Source organism: Rutidosis leptorrhynchoides, chromosome 11, assembly GCF_046630445.1.
Source record: "Rutidosis leptorrhynchoides isolate AG116_Rl617_1_P2 chromosome 11, CSIRO_AGI_Rlap_v1, whole genome shotgun sequence".
Taxonomy (NCBI): domain Eukaryota; kingdom Viridiplantae; phylum Streptophyta; class Magnoliopsida; order Asterales; family Asteraceae; genus Rutidosis; species Rutidosis leptorrhynchoides.
Genome location: NC_092343.1, coordinates 8801595 through 8825925, shown reverse-complemented (window position 1 = coordinate 8825925; position 24331 = coordinate 8801595). Strand labels below are relative to the sequence as shown.

The 24331-nt window shown below is 37.3% G+C and overlaps 1 non-coding gene across 1 annotated transcript; it reads right to left on the bottom strand.

The window, feature by feature from the left end:
- Nucleotides 1–23871: 23871 nt before the first annotated feature.
- On the bottom strand, nucleotides 23872–23978 carry LOC139879038 (small nucleolar RNA R71). The gene has a single exon (XR_011769892.1). It is a non-coding gene; the product is annotated as a small nucleolar RNA R71 (small nucleolar RNA).
- Nucleotides 23979–24331: the final 353 nt, after the last annotated feature.

Genomic DNA, 24331 nt, shown 5'->3' with positions numbered 1-24331 from the left:
CTAATTACTGTATAACATTTTCGGAAGGCAAACATTTTATTAGCACGAGAATTTTAAGCACAACACGAAATAGCACCCATCACAAGACTTTGGGCAATAAGAGAACTCGACGTACAATGTTGCAAAGAGCGCACCCTTACATAAATTACAAATTACAAAGAGAAATTACACTAAACAATAAGAAATAGGATTAAATAACCATTGTAGCCATTCGATCTTTTTTTGTTTGCAACGCGAGGAGATTCAATCAAAGGAGAGAAGTTGAATTTCCATTAGACCGCCCGGACCGTTCCAACCCGAATTTGTGAATACTTTCCGATTGCGATTTTTTCAAATTAGATATCTACAAGTCCATTCGAGAGCTTGCCAAATTTGAGATCCTAAGAAAGAAAATGTTTGATTGCAATTACCACCGAACGCCTCGTTAACGCTAAGATTTGTCACCGATCCCAAGTTCCACCATCTATAGACCCTTTCCCATATATCCATCGAATGCCGGAAAAATATCATCGAATGTTCAATTGTCTCTACATCGTCATCACACAAAGGGCATCTAACGGTATCCAAGTCAATACCTCTTTTGTCGAGTTCGGTAAGGATCGGGATACGACGTTTTAATACCCTCCATATGAAGATTTTCACTTTTGAAGGAACCAATTTATTTTTTAATGTGGCATCACGTGAACCATTAAAAGGAAGAAGTTTCTCGTCAATTAGGTTTGTGAATTTTTGTTGTTGTAAAGAAATCATTATTTGCCAACCTCCAAGACCATGAATCTATATCTACGTCCTTTTTTTGAAACCCGTCGAATAGTGCTTTTAAATCATCGAGTTCTCCTTGTGTTCTACCGCTAAATTCTCATTGCCAATTCCATGTCGCCTCCCAACCATTTTCTGACCATCGAACTCCGTTACGAACTGTTGCAGCCTGTTCCTGCTCGAGTTGAAAAATTCTCGGCAATCTGGATTTTAAGGGGACGTCGCCAAGCTAACAATCTGTCCAAAAAGCTGATTTTGATCCGTCACCTATGATTCTGCAGAAGGAGTTCCCGAAATCGATTCCTGCCTTTTCAACATCATAACCTGTGCACAATATATTAAGCCAAACGCCACTTTTTCCCTTTGACCCGTTAAGGCCCGAAGGAAGAAGTAGCCCGTTAGCACCATGATTACTTTTAATGGTTGTAGCCCAAAGTGAGTTGGGCTCCAATTTAGTCCGCCAAAGCCATTTACCCAACAAAGCATGATTTTTAGTTAAAAGAAAAACTATTTTGAACTTATATTTTACAGAAAAAGTATATAATATAATTAACAAATAAAAAAAAAGACTAGTAATGAACACATCATATCTTTATATATCAATCGAAGGGTAATTATCCCTACATACTAAGGGGGGTGCAAAAAATGGTCGTTTTGCTGTAACAACCCAACCCGAAATTGACACGAATTTTTTTTTTTTTTATAAAAAAGTTAACCTGGCCTGTCAGGCTTAGCCCGCGGCGCGGACTGACCTGCCGCGGCGCGGCTTAATACAGTTTCAGGAAGTCAAGAATATGAAAACCCTCGACCTCCATTTCCTTTGTTAACCCGCGGCGCGCCCCTGAGGGCCGCGGCGCGGCTCGCCCCTGTTACAAATTCCAACCTTATTAATTTACACAAGTGCCAAATTCCATAACATAAGATCCAACGCTTCAAAAGGCTTCACGCCACATTAATAAACAAAGTTATCATATTTTAAGACTCCCATTCAAATATTTGACCACCGAGCATCATTGCTCGTTACAATTCAAAATACAAGTTTCGACCACAAAAAGTTTAACTTCCAAACGACAATTAGAGCATGGTGTTTGAGGCTTAAACTACCCATAACTTGGTCGAACTTCCAAAGCTATAATTCCCGAGAGTTACTAATCCAATTGAATACCTTTGCCCTTATCCACGCCAGAGCCTAAAATGGTAAACAACGAGAGGGTAAGCTAACGCTTAGTGAATGCAATAATTATACGATTACATATACAATCTACTTACTTGCAAACACTTACACATTTACCGCATACATGCTAGCAATATAAACAATCATACTATCACAAGTATAATACCAAACCTTCAACCACATAAGCTAGCGTAGCAAAGCATACAACTCGTACAATATAATATGCTACAATACAACTCACAACCATGGTTAACCAATCGTACAAGGAATGGTACTTTAATTTTCCATCGGCGTTCATAACAACCGTTAGTGCACTTAACACGTCGTACACTAACCCCACGGGTGGCATCTTAACACATCGATACTTTACCCCTGGTGGTGCCTTAACACGTCGACACTTCACCCCGAGTGGTGTCTTAACACATCGACACTTCACTCGTTACATCTCTCGAAGTGGCATCTTAACACGTCGATGCTTCACTCCCGAGTGGTGTCTTAACACGTCGACACTTCACTCGCCACGTGAGTAGTGGTGTCTTAACACGTCGACACTTCACAACTCATACTACACAAATAAATACATCATATATGCACGCATATAATTATTCCACTCACCTTAACACGTCGGTGGTGATTTAATGCTTCCGTATGCTTCGAGCAAAGTACCTAGTACATAAGTACACATTCAAATACGCAACTAGTGGAATTAACCACAATACTCACTCTTGAGTATTTAATGACCCAAAAGCATTAAATAATTCACTTACACCCAATACCGCCCATAACTGGCCAAGACCCACTATAAATCACTATAAGCTAGTGATTGTAGTCCAACATCATCAACTAACCCCATTTTGAGTCTTCTTATACCCATTTTACCCAAACTAGGTCAACATTACCTATTTGGCCCATTTTAACACTTACCCTAACAACTTTAGTCAAACATGACCCATTTACAATTCTTTCGACATTAAACAAGTGTGTTAATGCCTCACAACACAATTAATACTTACAAATCTCATTTTACAAGACCAAAGCCTAGATTATTACCATTAGGGTTTTTCTTACATCAACATAACCCAAATTTACCCATTTTACTCCCAAATGGGTCATACAAGTCTCTAGTAACCCAAAGCCCTAGCCGTTAACCAATTGAAACTCAAAACATAGAGTTAGAACTTACCAAGACTATCAAAGTGCAGCTAGAGACACAAGGAACAACTTTAAAACTTGGGTTCGGGCAAGATTCGGTCTTCTTCTCCACCAAATGAGCTTTCTCTCACTAGAAATCACTCTCTCTCTCTCTAAACTTGAATTGGAAGAGATAAGGTAGGTGAAAAGGAAGTAATGACACCCCACCAACTGATCTTGGGGCCTTAAAGTCGTCCATTAAGTAAAAATACCAAATTGCCCTTCTTATAATTAAATAAAAAGAAGAAATTTCCGTCAAGGCCTAGCCGCATCGCTGGCCATTTGGCCGCGCCGCGGCTTAAAACAGAAACTCAAAGCCGCCAGCAGATTCAGTATTTACAGTATATAATTCAAACTTGGGTCTTACAACTCTCCCCCACTTGATTCGGATTGCGTCCTCGTAATCCAAGCCGCATGACATGCCGGAAGATAAACCAAAACGAATTCTTCGGGTTCCCATGTAAAATCGGAACCATTTCGATGACGTCATTGCACTTTGAAAGTTCTAACTTCTTTGTTTCGCAACATTTTAACCTTTTCATCAACGATTGCAATCGGCTCTTCAACATACTCTAATTTGTTGTTCAACGCAATCTCATCTAACGGCACCCAAGTCGAGTCATCCGCAAGACCCTTACGGAGATGGAAAAAATGAAATGTGTTATGGATCCCCGCATGCTCTCCGGGCAACTCTAGCCTATAAGCAACCTCCCCAACACGAGCCAAAACCTTGAAAGGACCAATAAATTGAGGAGCTAACTTTCTTCGCTTGCGAAACCGAATAACACCCTTCCATGGAGAAACCTTAAGCATCACTATGTCACCTTCTTGAAACTGAATCGGTCTCCTACCTTTATTGGCATAAGACTTTTGTCTATCTTGCGCCGCTTTAAGTCGAGCCCGAATCATCTCAATCTTACTATTCGTTTCCAAAACCAAATCGGTACTCCCGATTTCTCTTTGTCCCACTTCTCCCCAACAAATGGGAGTTCGACATCTACGCCCGTAAAGCATCTCGTAAGGTGGCATTCCAATACTAGTGTGATAACTATTGTTGTACGAGAATTCCACCAATGGTAAGTACTCATTCCAACTACCACCAAAGTCAATAACACACGCTCTTAACATATCCTCCAACGTTTGATTCGTACGTTCGGTTTGAACGTCCGTTTGAGGATGATACGTCGTGCTCATTTTCAATCGAGTACCCATATCTTCATGAAACTTGTTCCAAAATCGAGACGTGATACGGGTATCTCGATCCGAAACACTCGATATAGGAACCCCATTTCTCGATATCACCTCCTTGATAAACAACTTGGACAAAGTCTCCGATGATATCGTTTCCCGAATGGGAAGAAACAGGGCACTATTCGTCAATCGATCAACTATCACCCAAATCGTATCATATTGGGTTCTCGCCATTTTTGGTAACTTGGTAATGAAGTCCATGGTAATGTGCTCCATTTCCATTTCGGGACTTCCAACGGTTGTAACTTACCATACGGCTTTTGATGTTCGGATTTAACTTGCAAACACGTGACGCATTGTTCAACATACTTAATTACATCACGTTTCATACCGGGCCACCAATAATCTTTCTTCAAGTCAAAGTACATCTTTGTTGCACCCGGATGAATGGATACTTTGACTTATGTGCTTCATCAAGTAGCACTTGTCGGTTACCACCCATCTTAGGCACCCACACTCTTCCTTGAAAAGACAACAAACCATGCGGGCCTAAAGTAATAGACTCCGTTTGCCTCACGATTCGTTCCTCATGCTTGTTGTTAACAAAAGTTTCAATTTGAATCTCACCAAGCTTAACAAGAAATTCGTTAGTAATAACCATGCGTAACGACCCTACTCGTATGGCCGGATGTTGACTCTTTCGACTTAACTCATCCGCGACCACGTTCGCCTTACCCGGATGATAAAGTATCTCACAATCATAATCCTTTACCACATTCATCCACCTACGTTGACGATAATTCAAATCTCGTTGATCAAAGAGATGTTTTAAACTCTTATGATCCGAATAAATCGTAAACTTGACACCATACAAATAGTGGCGCCAAATTTTCAACGCATGTACCACCGCAGCCAATTCAAGATCATGAGTCGGGTATCTCTTTTCGTGTTCCTTTAATTGTCGAGAGGCGTAAGCGATGACTTTACCCCTTTGCATTAGAACACACCCGAGCCCATTTAAAGAAGCATCACAATAAACCGTCATGTCTTCTACCCCTTCCGGCAATACTAACACCGGAGCTTGACACAACTTCTCTTTTAACAATTGAAAAGCAATTTCTTGCTCGTTCTCCCAATTAAATCTCGTGTTCTTCCTCGTCAACTTCGTCAAAGGAGAAGCAATTTTGGAAAAGTCTTGGATGAACCGACGATAATAACCGGCCAATCCGAGAAAACTTCGAATTTTCGTAGGCATAGTCTGTCGTCCCCAACTCTTCACCGTTTCTATCTTCCCCGGATCTACTTGAATACCTTCTTTATTCACAATATGGCCAAGGAATTGAACTTCCCTTAGCCAAAATTCTCATTTGGAGAATTTTTCATACAACTTCTCCTTCCGCAACGTCTTCAACACTTCACACAAATGGTGTTCATGTTCCTTCATACTCTTAGAATAAACAAGTATGTCGTCAATGAACACGATTACCGACTTGTCCAACATATGTTGGCACACTCGGTTCATAAGATCCATGAATGCCGCCGGTGCATTCGTAAGACCAAAAGGCATAACTACAAACTCAAAATGCCTGTAACGAGTTCGGAAAGCCGTTTTCTCTATATCTTCCTCACGGATCCACACTTGATGATAGCAGGACTGTAAGCCAATCTTAGAAAAATAGGTTGCACCTTGGAGTTGGTCAAATAAATCCTCAATCCGAGGCAATGGATATCGATTCTTGATCGTCACTTTGTTCAACTCCCGATAATTGATGCACATCCGCATGCTACCATCTTTCTTTTTCACAAACAAAATCGGAGCACCCCATGGCGAGGAACTCGGTCGAATAAAACCCTTTTCAAGCAACTCTTGGGTTTGATTTAACAACTCTTGAATTTCCGTTGGCGCTAAACGATAAGGAGTTTTAGCAATGGGAGTAGCTCCCGGAACCAACTCAATGCGAAATTCGACTTGTCTTTCCGCCGGGACACCCGGTAACTCATCCGGAAAAACATCATCAAATTCATTAACCACCGGAATTTCACGAATGGGTGGTGGCTCATCACGAGTATCGACTACGTGGGCAAGATAAAACAAACCACCACTCTTAAGAAAACGCCGTGCACGTGCATAAGTGCATAATGGTACTAGTCTTCTTGGCTTATCACCATGAATAATCAACTCTCCCCCACTTGGGGTCTTAACACGAATGAACTTATCATGACATGCAATATCGGCTCTATAACGATCGAGCCAATCTATACCAACAACAATATCAAACTCACCCAAAGTCATCGGAATGAGATCGATTTTAAACGTTTCGGTACCAAACACAATATTACAATCTTTACACACGTCAACCCCTAGCACTGTCTTACCATCCGCTATTTTGACTTCTACCAGATGACTTAACTTAGCTAGCGATTTATTTAACTTAGGCACAAATTGAGGCGACACAAAAGACAAATTAGCACCGCTATCAAATAATATCTTTGCCGGGTTAGAGTTAACCATGAAAGTACCTGAGACAACTTGGTTTGATTGCTTGGCCTCGTCATTGGTCATCAAATAATTACGTCCCCTAGCTCTACCCACCCTTTCTCCAACTTCTTAACCTGATCGTTGTTCAAATCGGGACATTCCGTCCTCTTGTGCCCTTCTTTACCACAATTAAAACAAGTAAGCTTGGTTGTGGATGATGGTTTCGGGCACTCACGAGCCATATGCCCCTTTTGCCCACAATTGTAGCAAGCATAAGTAAAATCGCCGGAAGCACCCTTCTTCACACTACCAACACTCTCGGAGCCCTTCTTGTGCTTCTTGTTAGAAAAGTTCGAATGACTAGTAGCTTCAAACTTCTTTTTGCCTAAGGTAAAGCCACTCTTTTTCAAGATGAGCGACTCGAATTCTTTGGCCATATCAAACAACTCATCAAAACTCTTCACCACGTTCACACTAATCTTTTCTTGATAATTGTCATTCAAGATTCTGTAAAAGTCTTTCTTCAACATTTTATCATTCCCGCATACTCCGGGCAAAATTGGGTTTTTGACAAATAAACGGATTTAAGAGTGTTCAAATCCATCGACCCTTGCCTCAAAGAATGCAACCCGTCCTTAAGTCAAGTAAGATCGGTCGAAGTTCGGTACTCTTGGAAAAACTCCGTTTTGAACTCATCCCAAGTAAAATCCATGCATTGTTCTTCACCATAAACTTGGATTTTCTCATCCCACCATAGCTTAGCATCACCCCTCAACATGCTACAACTGTACCATGTCTTTATATCAAGAGGGCATTCACAAGTTCGAAAATCCCCCTCCATGTCGGAGATCCACCGGGCACTCTTGAGTGGGTCTCTTTCGCCCTCAAAAGTAGGTGGTTGAGCATCCTTGAAGTTTTTGTAGAAAAAGTCATGCCTTCCTACGTTATCCTCTTGAAGGACAACCTTGACTTGTTCCTTTACTATGTTGACCAATTGCTCGTCAATCGTATCAAGAAACATTTTCTTAACATCTTCAAGGAAAGACGTATGATGACTTTTCAAGATGGCCTCAACTTTGGCCGTAAATTCGGGGTCCTCGCTCGTGCCCCCATTTCCGGTGTCGTGCCCGTTTCTCATCTTCATTCTATAAAACGGAAAAGATTAAGCAACGAGGCAAATGGACATGACACATACATATACACATATACATCATACCGCCCCATCTTGCTCAACAATCGTCGTACATCGCTCGTTTGACACGATTTGCACCCGTTACAATGGTAGCTAGTCATTGCTACGCGAGTACGTCGCATTAACTCGTTAGTACAACGTCCATCTCGCTTGATGATTACAATTACAACACAAAACAATTAGTGCAAAGTTAGATCACATAAACCTAAGCACTAACAATTTCCGATCCGACCCGAAGTCCTACAAGTCCCGCAATAAGCGCGCACACATTAAAGTCTAAGTCTAGGCACCTATCTCAAGTCGCCTAAATCCCTTAGACCATGCTCTGATACCACTTGTAATAACCCAACCCGAAATTGACACGAAATTTTTTTTTATAAAAAAGTCAACCTGGCCTGTCAGGCTTAGCCAGCGGCGCGGTCTGACCAGCCGCGGCGCGGCTTAATACAGTTTCAGGAAGTCAGGAATATGAAAACCCTCGACCTCCATTTCCTTTGTTAACCCACAGAGCGCCCCTGAGGGCCGCGGCGCGGCTCGCCCGTGTTACAAATTCCAACCTTATTAATTTACACAAGTGCCAAATTCCATAACATAAGATCCAACGCTTCAAAAGGCTTCACGCCACATTAATAAACAAAGTTATCATGTTTTAAGACTCCCATTCAAATATTTGACCACCGAGCATCATTGCTCGTTACAATTCAAAATACAAGTTTCGACCACAAAAAGTTTAACTTCCAAACGACAATTAGAGCATGGTGTTTGGGGCTTAAACTACCCATAACTTGGTCGAACTTCCAAAGCTATAATTCCCGAGAGTTACTAATCCAACTGAATACCTTTGCCCTTATCCACGCCAGAGCCTAAAATGGTAAACAACGAGAGGGTAAGCTAATGCTTAGTGAATGCAATAATTATACGATTACATATACAATCTACTTACTTGCAAACACTTACACATTTATCGCATACATGCTAGCAATATAAACAATCATACTATCACAAGTATAATACCAAACCTTCAACCACATAAGCTAGCGTAGCAAAGCATACAACTCGTACAATATAATATGCTACAATACAACTCACAACCATGGTTAACCAATCGTACAAGGAATGGTACTTTAATTTCCCATCGGCGTTCATAACAACCGTTAGTGCACGTAACACGTCGCACACTAACCCCACGGGTGGCATCTTAACACATCGATACTTCATCCCGGGTGGTGCCTTAAGACATCGACACTTCACCCCGAGTGGTGTCTTAACACATCGACACTTCACTCGTTACATCTCTCGAAGTGGCATCTTAACACGTCGATGCTTCACTCCCTAGTGGTGTCTTAACACGTCGACACTTCACTCGCCACATGAGTAGTGGTGTCTTAACACGTCGACACTTCACAACTCATACTACACAAATAAATACATCATATATGCACGCATATAATTATTCCACTCACCTTAACACGTCGGTGGTGATTTAATGCTTCCGTATGCTTCGAGCAAAGTACCTAGTACATAAGCACACATTAAAATACGCAACTAGTGGAATTAACCACAATACTCACTCTTGAGCATTTAATGACCCAAAAGCATTAAATAATTCACTTACACCCAATACCGCCCATAAATGGCCAAGACCCACTATAAATCACTATAAGCTAGTGATTGTAGTCCAACATCATCAACTAACCCCATTTTGAGTCTTCTCATACCCATTTTACCCAAACTAGGTCAACATTACCTATTTGGCCCATTTTAACACTTACCCTAACAACTTTAGTCATACATGACCCATTTACAATTCTTTCGACATTAAACAAGTGTGTTAATGCCTCACAACACAATTAATACTTACAAATCTCATTTTACAAGACCAAACCCTAGATTATTACCATCAGGGTTTTTCTTACATCAACAATAGGGGTGTTTGGTCCGGTCCTTGGTCCATATATTTTGATTATTTCGGGTTTCGGTCCGGTCCGGGTCATACCCGAAAAAACCTTGGTTTTGGACCGAACCGATATATATGTACATAATCTTCTTCTCTAGATATATAACAATTATATATATTATAAAATTTATACTAAATAAAGATTCATTAGTATGTATAGTAAATGGTCTTATATATACATGTTTTCTTCATTTAATTATTTTCTTCATAAATTAACATACTTCGTATAATTAATTTTCTTTGCTTCAATACTCGATCAAAAACTCTAAGGTTACTATATATCTTCTCTTTTTCAATACAATTGCAAATACAATCTACGATTTCTTAATACTATATTACGTTTAGTATGCATGTATCTTGTATTCTTGTATTTGTTGTTTTCTTCCTCATTCGATATACATTATTTTATAATAGGTTTTGAATAAGCAAAACTTGTACATGATAACAATTGTAAAAAATTTATCATATTAGTTATTGCGATTGGGTACCTATTGTAAACAAGAACTATTCTATTATTTATTAACGTGATATAGTCATTTGAAGTTCTTAGTACTATTTTGAATTTACACTTGGATTAGTTTTATCTATATGTTAAATTTTTTCATTTATGTATGCCATATATTGATAATTATATGAAGTGCATATAAATATGAGCATAAAATAATATATATATATATATATATATATATATATATATATATATATATATATATATATATATATATATAATTTTTTCAAAATGATAAAACGGGTCGGGTTTTTACCCGAACCGTTTGGACCAATGCTAAAACCGGACCGGACCGAACCATATATTTATGGTCCGGTCCTCGGTTCCTATTTTCATAAAAGTTTGGGTTTCGGTCCGGTCCGGGTATTGTCTGGTCCGGTCCGGGTATGGACCGTCCACAGCCCTAATCAACATAACCCAAATTCACCCATTTTACTCCCAAATAGGTCATACAAGTCTCTAGTAACCCAAAGCCCTAGCCGTTAACCAATTGAAACTCAAAACATAGAGTTAGAACTTACCAAGACTATCAAAGTGTAGCTAGAGACACAAGGAACAACTTTAAAACTTGGGTTCGGGCAAGATTCGGTCTTCTTCTTCACCAAATGAGCTTTCTCTCACTAGAAATCACTCTCTCTCTAAACTTGAATTGGAAGAGATAAGGTAGGTGAAAAGGAAGTAATGACACCCCACCAACTGATCTTGGGGCCTTAAAGTCGTCAATTAAGTAACAATACCAAATTGCCCTTCTTATAATTAAATAAAAAGAAGAAATTTCCGTCAGGGCCTAGCCGCGCCGCAGCTTAAAACAGAAAATCAAAGCCGCCAGCAGATTCAGTATTTACAATATGTACAATTCAAACTTGGGTCTTACATTTGCCCTCCCAAAACCTTCACAATGACAAAACTCAACCACCACCCAAAATTCATATTCTAAATGTTATTTTTAAGGAACATTTACGTATTTAACCCCTCAAATAAGGTGCTAAATGTAACTTCTAAATTATTATAATATCCAATAAAAAATCCACTAAAAATTTTAACGGGATTTATCTTTTTTTTTTCGTCGCGAGTTACGTTTCTCCGTTATCACTGTTTAACACGAAATAGTTTTACGAATAAAACGCAACTAACTATAGTCAAAATGGAGTTATTTATTTTTTATTTTTTTATAAGGAAAACATATACATAATAAATAAATAAATTCAACTTATTATACCGAGTGAATTGCTACAACAAATGGTAAGTTCATGAGTTGGTAAGAGAAACAACCTAGGTTCGAGTCCATTTGGCCCCTTTTTCTTTTTGTTCACAATTTTTTTATTCAGTTCTCGCTCAACATTAATTTTATAAAAACGTTCGAATGTTTGTTCATAATTTTTTTTCCTCAGTTCTCGTTCAACATTTATTTTATAAATAAACGTTAGAATGTTCCGCCGCAACGCGCGGACCAGAATTTTTCTAGTTTTCTTAAATTGTTATTTACTTATTAACACTTAAAAGTTAAAACATACGAAGCATGTTTAGAATTTTTTAACGATTATGTCGACTGCCATGTTCCAATAACCACTCACAAGTCACAATCCATCAATTGTAAAAAGTTTGAACAATATCGACCAATAAGATTTTCTTAACATCTAGATACTTTTTAACCATTTTTAAAGGTAACGTCCATTGTAGCCAAGACGAATAATCAAATATATTAATAAATTACATACATAAATAAACATATTCTTCTATAGTTGTATATAAAATATCACAAAACGTCGGTAAATTATTTGACTTGTAAAAATATGTCGTTTAGGTAGTGTTCACTAAGGTCGGTACTTCAAATCTATTAAGTTGTATTAAAATCTTAAGATGATAATGTAATAATTACTCTTTTTTCTTCTATAAAAAAAATCAAAAAGAAAAAAGAAAAATTGTGATGATATGTAGGTGATGTCATAAATAAAATTATTTTTACAGTTAAATAAAATTTACTATATATTAAATAAAATCTTTTTCATCAAAGAATTAATTCTTGTACGTCATCTCTATCTCTTCAATTAGGGTTTCTTTATATATAAAAAACACGCCACTGTACTTCATCCTCAAGATTGAATCATAAATATTTTACAAAACACCTGATGAACACATGTACAAACTTTGTAACATATTATATAACCTTCATATAATAATTGTAGTTTATTTATTCTGACCAAATTAAATATATGAATATGTTTGTAAAAACAACGACAAGTTTCGTAGTCGTAATCTGTGATTCCACGGGTCATTAAACTAAATGAATTTATCATTTACGTTTACTTAAAACCTAAAACATATAATTAAATTTATTTTTAAACAAACTCGTGGTTCCACGAGTCATTTCACTAGTTACATTTATACGATAATTTTTTTGTTAATTTATTTTTTCCTACCCCTCTGCGCATAGGGGCCGAATCCACCCTCGTTTACGTCATTGTGAAGGTGTTTGGAATTATGTTCTCAAAAGACATATTGCTAATAGGGTTTTGCATTCCAATCTGTTATAATATCTTGACTATACAAGTATCCTAAAAGTCAAGATATGTATCCTCTAAAGTCCAAGATTTGAATGATCAATTATATTACTCCAAATCTTTATATTGTTCCTCATTTGAAAAATGAATATGAATAGCATTTGTATAGTGATTCTTGTAGTATAAATATGCATACAATTGTAAGCATGTGATGTACTCATTCATATATTATATACAAGTCTTATCCTTTACTCTCCACTCAAATCTTATATAATGAAGAAGTTTGTAGTTAATTAGGCCACTAAAAGTAGTTATAAATTACTAATCACAACACGTTATCAGCACGAAGAGCTTCATTTGATCAAGGTAATCCAAACAACCACAACTCACTAATTAAGGTATGAATTTCCTTAACGATATCTTGAAATACTTATTAATAAACTAAATATTGTTATCATTATTATAAGAGACAAGATCACGACATATATATATATATATATATATATATATATATATATATATATATATATATATATATATATATATATATATATATATATATATATCTGTGTGTGTGCGCGCATTGCAACTATGATTGTTACTAACTTGAAATTGAAATAAAATCAATAAACTGTAACATGAAAACAAAATGTTAGTAAATCTATAATTAGAAGTTACATTGTTAGCCCATGAAGTATCTTTATCTTGATAAAATAATCTATAATTTTTGTAAAGTTAAAGTAAAAAATCGACAACCAAAACATTGTGGGGTCATACACGTACTAACATATCATTTCTAATTTAACATGAGTACAAAATAGAAAAGATTATATAATCCCACAAACTTTGTCATTTCTGTTACATATCGTTTGACCGACCATATTCGTATATCAAAAATCGTATATAAATATCTGGACTTGAACAATTGGACTACTAACTGTAACACCCCGTTTTTCTCCGTACATGATATATAGGTGTATTGTGTAGGTACGACTAGAGTTTGAAGGATTTGAGACGTGTTCGGGTGTTAAAGTCTTGTACGCGGGAGAAGGCCTCAGGTCGAGCTTTGGGTCGCGGCGCGAAAAACGAGGCCGCGGCGCGGCATTCTACTGAAACAAAGATCAGAAGTTAGGTTTAAAATGATCCCAGACTTAGTCAAATGTCGCGGCGCGACATTTAAGGCCGCGGCGCGGCATACTGCACGAACTGGCACCAGATTCTTGTAATTTTTAAGGAAGTTCAAGGGCAATTTGGTCTTTTCACGTTTGAGCCAGATTTGAGGATTTAACCTCATCCATTCATTTCATTTCTCATTTTAATTTCCCTTTTCTTTTCATTTTTCCTCTCAAACTCAAACACCCATTTGATTTCAAAAGGATTTTTGGAAAGGAAGGATCGGGAGTTGTTCTTTGGCGTAGTTGACAAGTGTGTTCTCCTCGTTCCTAGCTACACGGTGATACTAGTGGTAAGCTCTAACTCCGAATTTTATTTTCGTGTTCATCATTCAAATTTGAGGCTTTTGGCTTGTATGTTCATAGATGGAACCCATTTAGTTGTTAATTGGAAATTAACACCAAGATTCGGGTTTATAAGTGTTAAAGGAGGGTTTTGGGTTGGTTAATGATTTAACCATGTTTAAGACTTGAGAATGGTGTATGATCACTAGTATTAGTGAGTATTGATGATTTGGAGACCGTTAGGGTTCTTGTGGTCGACTAATTTTGACTAGAGTCAAAATTAGGGTTTGTTGATGATTATGACCCGAATGTCGATTCGTTGAGGTTTATAAACTTAAAATGGATTAAGTTGAGGTATAAAACCGAGTTAATTATGTTTTGGTGTTAAAACTTGTAAATTGTGAGATTTTGACTTAATGGGTCAAAATTAGGGTTTATGGGCGATTTTGAGAACGATAAGTGTTTAACACTTCTGTTCGGGTTTAATTGGCATATTAGGACCATTTTCACTTGCGTTAGTGAATGTTGGTTAGTTTGGGCGCGGTTCGTGCTTGAAAGTGCAATTGGGTTGAAATTGCACTAAGTGTCGAATTGGGTTGGTTTGTAAATCCATCCTAATTTGTGTTGTGGTATTTATGATTATGGAATAGGTACTTTCCATTGACGAGTTGCGGATTATTCGAAAGCATTCATTAAGGCGACAAGGTGAGTGTTAATATCCTATGTACATATGTATGTGTAGGATGGGTGCGGGTCGGGTGAAGTGATTCTCGGCTATAGAGCTCACTTCACATATAGGTGGATTTGATGGACTTGTGTATAGGTCCAATTGGCACGTTTGTGCGTTTTGGTTGACCACCTTTGGCGAGGTACACGTTTGTGTGTACGTTATCACATGTGGTTGTGATTTGGATGTTATAACCCCAATGGCGAAGGGTTGATATTGTCGTGATGTGGATAACCCCGATGTGGTGGATTTTATAATCCCGTGACCGTGGGTTGAGTTGGAGAAGTGAATCGCGTGTAGTTCGGATTCACGATGACGCGTGTAGTTCGGTCATCTTATCTAAAATGAATCTCGTGTAGTTCAGATTCATGGTGACTCGAGTAGTTCGGTCATCTTTTTGAGGTAGTAATCTTGTGTGGTTTCGGATTACTAAGGCTCGTGTAGTTCGGCCAACCTCGATGTTGTGAAGATAGTAATCTCGTGTGGTTTCGGATTACTAAGGCTCGTGTAGTTCGGCCAATCTTCATTGTGGTGTTTGATATTCGGTAATGGGTTAAGGGGTTAACTTTATTCGTTATATATTGTTCTATATATATATTGTTGTATTGTTGTGATGTAGCTAAACCTCCGGGTGTAGCTTATTGGCGTTGTTCACATCGTCGTTGGTGAACTTATATTTGTTGGTGTATCTTTAGCTTGTTGCTTAGAGATCGTACGGTATGCTTAGGGTAGTTGCCTAATACATGGATGCTTCGGTATGCGGTATTTGATATTTGTGTGGCGTGTCCATTTTATACATATATATGTATGTAGTATATTATCATTCACTAAGCGTTAGCTTACCCTCTCGTTGTTGATAATTTTATAGGTTCGCATGCTTGGCGGCTCGGGTAAGCTTGGGGATTAGAGATCTTGGCTAGGTTGCTTAGAAGATCTTGCTTTTGTATTCAATTAGGATTTGGGTAGCGTAGTCCCAAATCACCATGCTCGGTTTTGGTTGGAAACTAAACTAATCGGGTCGTGTATGTCCGTTTGGACAATTAATCAATGTATTAAATGTTTTAAGGTTTATTAAACCTTCTATTGTATTAAAGATGTTTATGGAAACACAATTGGGACCTAAAGTGTTATTTAAAGCGTATTAAAAGGAAAATTTTTATGGACCAATTTTAATACGGGTTGGGACGTTACAAGTGGTATCAGAGCATGGTCTAAGGGATTTAGGTGACTTGAGATAGGTGCCTAGACTTAGACTTTTGTGTGTGCTAAATTTGTTGCGGGACTTGTAGGATTACGGGTCGGAATGGGTTATAGTTAGTGCCTTGTTATAGATGGACTAACGTTTATATTAATATGTGATTGCGTTGTGTTTTGTTTATGTTTGCGTTTGCATATATCATCGAGCGAGGCGGTCATTGTACTAACGAGCCGATACGACGTGTATGCGTAATAAGGACTTGCAAACCTTATTACGGGTGCAAATCGCGTCTAGCAAGTGATGTACGACGAGTGTTTAGCAAGATGGGGCGGTGTTGTGCGTATTGTTTTATGCGTTCGTGGTCTAATCGCTTTTGCATTTCCTTAGAATGGCGATGGGAAACGGGATCGAGATGAACGATCTAGAGTTTAACGCTAGAGTTGCGGCCACCGTTGTGGAGCAAATGAGTGCGTTTCGAGAAGAAATGGATAGGAAGTATTCCGAATTTTGAAATGGCGGAGAAATGGAGCATTATCTTAAGAGCTTCATGAGGACTAAACCTCTGATGTATGACGGGAAACCGGATCCTTTGGTAAGCACAACTTGGATCTCGGATGTTGAAGGGTGTTTTCGTACTATTGAATGCCCTCCCGAGAAAAAGACAAGACTTGCTACTAGTTTATTGCGGGGTAGGGCGAAGGATTGGTTGGATGGTAAGATTGATCTTGTCGGTGGTGAGCCGTTTATGGCGCTATCGTGGGACGATTTTAAGAAGGAATTCTTCGAGGAGTTTCGGACTTCGGCCGACTTGTCGAAATTGCGTAATGAGTTGCGAAATTTGCAACAGGGTTCTATGGATTTGAATACTCTCAAGACGACCTTTATGGCGAAGGCTCGTTTTTGCCCGGAGTATTTAGGGAATGATCGGTTGTTGATGGAGGATTTCTATCGAACCTTGAATGATGACTTGAAGAATAAGATTAGCCGGGGTCACGCGAAATTGTTTGCGGAATGGTGCTCCGAATAAGAGGACTAAGGGTCCGAGTCGTACTCACGATCAAAGAAGGGTGAACCTTCGAGCGAGAGAAGGGTTGTTTCGTATGGTGCTCTGAATAAGAGGACTAAGGGTCCGAGTGTGAGCACGGGTGGTACGCGGACGGGTATATTGGAATCTAGAGTAGGTGTTACAATTGTAGCATGAGGGGTCACAAGTCTTGGGGATGTTCGGTACCCAAGGGTGACGGTATGGTGTGCTTCAATTGCCAAGAAGGAGGACATCGTAAGTCGGAATGTCCCAAGCTAGTGGGGACGAGTGCGGCAAGGAGACGTTAAGGTACGCTTCATTTTAATAAATATGTCCTTTGGTTATTTATTAAGTACCGTTGAGTTTGAGTTGTTAAATGCATTGTGTTGTGCATATTATTTGTTATGGGTGACGTTCCTAATGGAAGTACCCTATGGTGACGTTTGATTTTCGGGCGAAGGGCGTAAGACTTGGTGTAACCAATCATTCCTTGATGTTTGTAAAATGTTTCTACCAATTCATGGAAATGGGTTGGTGTTCGGTTGTAAAGCGCGTGTTCGTTTTTGTGTTGAAATGGATGAACCGTGAGGTTCGTCGGGAGGTTGGAACCCTTGAGATCGAGTGTTTAAAGTCTCGATGTAGGTTGGTAATGGAGTCTTTATGACGCGACATTAGGTGCCTCTTTTATACCTACTAGCGTGGTGTTCGACTCCGAATATGTTGTGGTTACATTGTACTTAAGGTACCGAAGTGAAACCCTTAGGTACATGAGTGATCGGGTGAAATTTGACAAACTAAAGTAATTGGATGATTGCTAGGGTATGGTTTGGGTAATCGTGGTACACTTTTCGTTCGAAGTGTTTAAGGATTGATCGAAATCTTCTGTGTGCTCAAGGTTGGAGTAAGAGGTGGTGATGGGTCGTGTGACCCCAACTGTTGGTAAAGTCTACCTTTGGTAGCATTGTACGGTTGTACGAGGTGCGGATATGGAGCGTAGTTCCAAGTGAGGGAGTTACACTTCCGCCCGAGGAAGTTTTAGTGTGAGATTTCGGATGATGCTTTTGGTAGATCCGGAAAATGTTGTCGAGACCTAGTTTTGGTCGATTTGTGGTAGATTACAATTTCGGATAAATTGTACTTATGGTGTGGATTTGAATTATCACCGAGGTGGTAATGTGCTAAATCTTGTTGAGAGATAATGGACGTGTTTGGTGAGCAAGGTGAAATTCTTCGGTTAAGGGAGGTGTGTGTCGGATTCTCTTCTAGAGAATTATTGTTTTGTGCCTATGTTTGATATAGGTGGATCTTGCTCGAGTGTGTGAATGGTTAGTGGTATCCGTAGGATTCACTATGGCGTAGCAGAGCGCGATGTTACGCTACTCGCCGTTCGAGGCCAAAAGGGCGTTGATTGATGAAGCATGACCTTCGGGGTCCGCTAACTTCATCATGGGAGTATGCGATTGGTGGAGCATGACCTTCGGGGTCCGCTGACTTCATCATGAGCGAGGTGTTATATCGGTGAAGCATGACTTTCGGAGTCCGCTGACTTCATCCGGTGTTGAGATTGGTGAAGCATGACCTTCGGGGTCTGCTGACTTCATCATGGGATTATTGATTGGTGAAGCATGATCTTCGGGTCCGCTGACTTCATCATGGTAGTGAATCGTGTGCGGTTTCGGATTCACAAATGACTCGTGTGGTTTCGGTCATTGTATTGAGGAGTGAGTCTCGTGTAGTTCAGATTCACAAATGACTCGTATAGTTCGGTCATTCCTCTTGGATAGTGACTCTCGTGTAGTTCGGATTCACTAAGGCGCGTGTAGTTCAGCTAATCCCGAGTGTTTTTGTGGTGAAGGTAGTGAGTCGCGTGTAGTTCGGATTCACTAAGGCGCGTGTGTTTTCGGCCAGCCTTCGTGTTGTGTGATCTGTCGGTTGTTTTATACACCGACGGTGGGGTCGTAAGGACCATGTTGTGTGATCTATTGGTTTGATACACCAATGGTGGGGTCGTAAGGACCATGTCGTAGGAACTATCGGGTGTTTTTATACGCCGATGGTGGGGTCGTGAGGACCATGTTGTATGATTAGTGGTGCGATAGCCGTGTTTTGCTCACGTGTTGTTACGGGTGTGACGATAGTCGATTTTGTACACCTTGGGATCTAGCGTTGCCATGATCGTTTTGGACGATATCGGTTTTAACCGTTGGATTATGATGTTACGGTAGTTGCGTATTGGTCGTATTACGCACTACAAGGGATGTTTAGTATTAAGTGTAATTGATAATGCTAAAAACGAACATATATTTCATAGCATTATCCCTCAAGAAAGACAAGCTTTTAGTTGCAATTGTTCTATTTACAAGTGATATTCGTTTAAATAATAAAAGATGAAGACAAAAGACAGATTCGACGAATTGAAGACGCAAACGACCAAAAAGCTCAAAAGTACAAAGTACAATCAAAGAGGTTCCAATTATTGATAAGAAACGTCTCAAAATTACAAGAGTACAAGATTCAAAACGCAAAGTACAAGATATTAAATTGTACGCAAGGACGTTCGAAAATCCGGAACCGAGACTAGAGTCAACTCTCAACACTCGACGCAACGGACTAAAAATTACAAGTCAACTATGCACATGAATATAATATAATATATAATTAATTCTTAAAATTAATATATATATTATATTATATAAAAAATCCGTCGGCAAACAAAGAGCCAAAGCTGGGTGAGCTGTAAAATCAAACTCCGCGAGTTGCGGAGTTTGAAGAGGAAAATTTCCGCGAGTCGCGGAGCCCCAAAAAAACTGAAACTGCCTATAAAAGCAAACGCAGTTTGATCGTAAAAAAATATCAAAAATCTCTCTCTCTCTCAATATATACGTAAATATATATATATATATATATATATATATATATATATATATATATATATATATAATTTATATTTTAATTTTAATTTTAATTTTAAATCCTAATAATAAGGGTATATTAGCGAATGTTGTAAGAGTGTAAGTCGAAATTCTGTCCGTGTAACGCTACGCTATTTTTAATCATTGTAAGTTATGTTCAACCTTTTTAATTTAATGTCTCGTAGCTAAGTTATTATTATGCTTATTTAATCCGAAGTAATCATGATGTTGGGCTAAATACTAAAATTGGGTAATTGGGCTTTGTACCATAATTGGGGTTTGGACAAAAGAACGACACTTGTGGAAATTAGACTATGGGCTATTAATGGGCTTTATATTTGTTTAACTAAATGATAGTTTGTTAATGTTAATATAAAGATTTACAATTGGACGTACCCATAAATTACCATATACACTCGATCGGACACGATGGGCGGGGTATTTATATGTACGAATAATCGTTCATTTAACCGGACACGGGAATGGATTAATAGTCTATGGAATTATTAAAACAGGGGTGAAATTATGTACAAGGACACTTGGCGTAATTGTTAATAAAGTATTAAAACATTGGATTACACGCAGTCGATAACCTGGTGTAATTATTAAACAAAGTATTAAAATCTTGTTACAGTTTAAGTCCCCAATTAGTTAGAATATTTAACTTCGGGTATATAGATAATTTGACGAGGATACTCGCACCTTAAATTTATGACTGATGGACTGTTATGGACAAAACCAGACGGACATATTAAATAATTCAGGATAAAGAACAATTAACTCATGGGCATAAAACTAAAATCAACACGTCAAACATCATGATTACGGAAGTTTAAATAAGCATAATTATTTTATTTCATATTTAATTTCCTTTATTTTGTATTTTATCGCACTTTTATTTATCGCAATTTCATTATCGTTATTTACTTTACGCTTTAAATTAAGTCTTTTATTTATTTAATATTTTACATTTGGTTTTAACTGCAACTAAAGTTTTTAAATCGACAAACCGGTCATTAAACGGTAAAAAACCCCCTTTATAATAATAATATTACTTATATATATTTGTATTTTTATAAAATAAAACTAATATAGCGTTAAGCTTTGTTTAAAGATTTTTCCCTGTGGAACAAACCGGACTTACTAAAAACTACACTACTGTACGATTATGTACACTGCCTATAAGTGTTGTAGCAAGGTTTAAGTATATCCATTCTATAAATAAATAAATATCTTGTGTAAAATTGTATCGTATTTAATAGTTTTTCCTAGTAAAAATAAAACTATTTCATATACACCTAGCACGACATCAAGTATTTTTGGCGCCGCTGCCGGAGAACTCAATTTCTTGCTTAAACGCCAGAAGCGCAACGCTAAATATATAAAAAAAAGATTTTTATTTTTAGTTTACTTTTATAAAAATACGTTTTTGTAAAAATACGTTTTAAATATTCGAAAACATAAAAAGAAAACAAAAATATAAATATTTTTAAGAGTTTGTTAAATATTTAAGTTTTATAAAGTTTCTTTATTTTTATTTTATAAAAATATAAGTTTTATTTAAATATTTTGTGTTTATTTAAAACATAAAATTAAAAAATCGAAAAATATATATATATATATAAATCTAGTTTAAGATTTTTATTTATAAAATTATAAAATATTTCTATTTTAGTTTTTAAGTATAAGTTTTTATTATATAAATATTGTATTTATTTATTAAAATAGAAAAATATATATATATATATATATATATATATATATATATATATATATATATATATATATATATATATATATATATAATTACGTTGAACCTGTCAAACGAAACAACCTGATCTGAAATTTGAAACCCCGCGACTCGCGGAGTTTTCCAACTTCAAGAACCGCGACTCGCGGAGGAACTCTGACACGGGTACACAGAAACCCTAATCAGCAATTAATTACGGGTTTTTATTTTTATTATTTAAATTTAACCCTAATTAGGTTTAATTATTTTAATTAATTTAGTTGAGTTTATTTATTATTTTGTATTTTTAGTTAAATTAGTTTAATTAAATTATAAAATAAATAGTTTTATAAAATAAATAATATAAAAATAATATTTTTATAAAAAATTGTAATTTTTACAACTTTTAGTATATTTTGTATATTTTGTACCTTTTTAATTATTTTAGCGTAATATTTGTATTTTTCGCTCATATTTAGTTTTAAACATAGTTTTTGCCATAATTATTTTTATTTCTAGATTTTTAGGCTTTGCCGTAAAATCCCTTAAGTGCTTTTTCTTTAGACTAAGATTTAGGTGCTTTAGAATTTTGCGACGCCGTTTTTATATTTTAGTACCTTTTTAAGATATTGCCATTTGGGATATAGTTTTTCCTGTAAGCTTTAATATTTTTAGACGCCTTTTACCTATGTATCAATTATCATTCCAATTAGTAATCTCAATTTGCGATTATAATTTTAAGTTAGTGGTAGTAATAAGGTTGGGTTAATCGAGTGTTTTTAAGTTTTATAAGTCATTTTTTTTAATATATTTTCAACCCTTTCCTTTTTCGACGCGCTCTTTTTCTTTCTTATTTCTCGACATCCTAATTTTTAGGACTTAGAATTTTTTTCTACTTCTTATCTAAATTTCTTAAAATTACGAAAATTTATTTTAAGTGGTTAAATTGATAGACATCAAAATTTTCTGGTTCGTAGTAATAGTTGGATTTGTACGTGGACCGGGTTATTGGAGCCAAACAGTACTCAATTATATTGAGACCAAACGAATCCTGCCCCTCTGCTGCATCTTTTGGCTATTCGAAACGTGGGCAAAATCAGAAAAGTCTATTAATTGGATAACTTATATAATTTTTTCTTTCCTTTTAAAAACTAATAGGATATTCAGTGAATGCACCGAGCAAGACGTTCACCACCTTTTGTACGTTCACCACCTGTAACTCGATCAAGACATCTAGCAAATATTACCGCCGTTGATTTTCCTTTAGAATCGTCATCCAGTCGACCAAGTACTCCAATTCAAATTTCCGATAATCCATTTTTTGAACCCGACCTCACAATTGAGAATCCGGAGAATATTCAGGGACAATTCATAGATCCTGAACCATTAATTTTTCCTCCGAAACCACCAATCATTCAAACAGAGATTGTTGAGGAACGAACCATTAAATCAGAATCCTCTAGTGATTCAGATTCAACAAATTCAATTATGGAGAATCTGGAACCTTTAAGTATGGAAGACCGAATGCGAGTTAAACGAACTGGCCAAGGTCACGCAATTACTCATCCAGACATTAATGCGCCAGATTATGAAATCAAAGGACAAATTCTACATATGGTGACTAATCAATGCCAATTTAGTGGTGCGCCGAAGGAAGATCCAAACGAACATCTTCATACCTTTAATAGGATCTGCACACTATTTAAAATACGAGAAGTTGAGGATGAACAAATATATCTCATGTTATTTCCCTGGACTTTAAAGGGAAAAGCCAAAGATTGGTTGGAATCGTTACCTGAAGGGGCGATTGATACATGGGACGTTTTAGTTGAAAAATTTCTTAAACAATTCTTTCCGGCATCTAAAGCCGTAAGACTTCAAGGAGAAATTGTTACGTTCACACAGAAGACAAATGAAACTCTATATGAGGCGTGGACAAGATTTGGAAAATTATTAAGAGGATGTCCTCAACATGATTTAGACACCTGTCAAATAGTACAAATATTCTACCAAGGATGCGACATCACTACAAGGAAAGACATTGATATAGCAGCTGGTGGTTCTATTATGAAGAAAACCGAAACTGATGCTTACAAAATTATTGATAACACTGCTTCCCACTCACATGAGTGGCACCAAGAAAAAGATATCGTTAGATCATCTAAAGCAGCTAGAGCCGATTCTAGCCATGACTTAGATTCCATTTAAGCAAAGATAGATGCTGTGGAGAGACGAATGGAAAAGATGACTAAGGATATACACTCAATACGAATTAGTTGTGAGCAGTGTGGAGGACCACATATGACAAAAGATTGTCTCAGTATTGAATTAA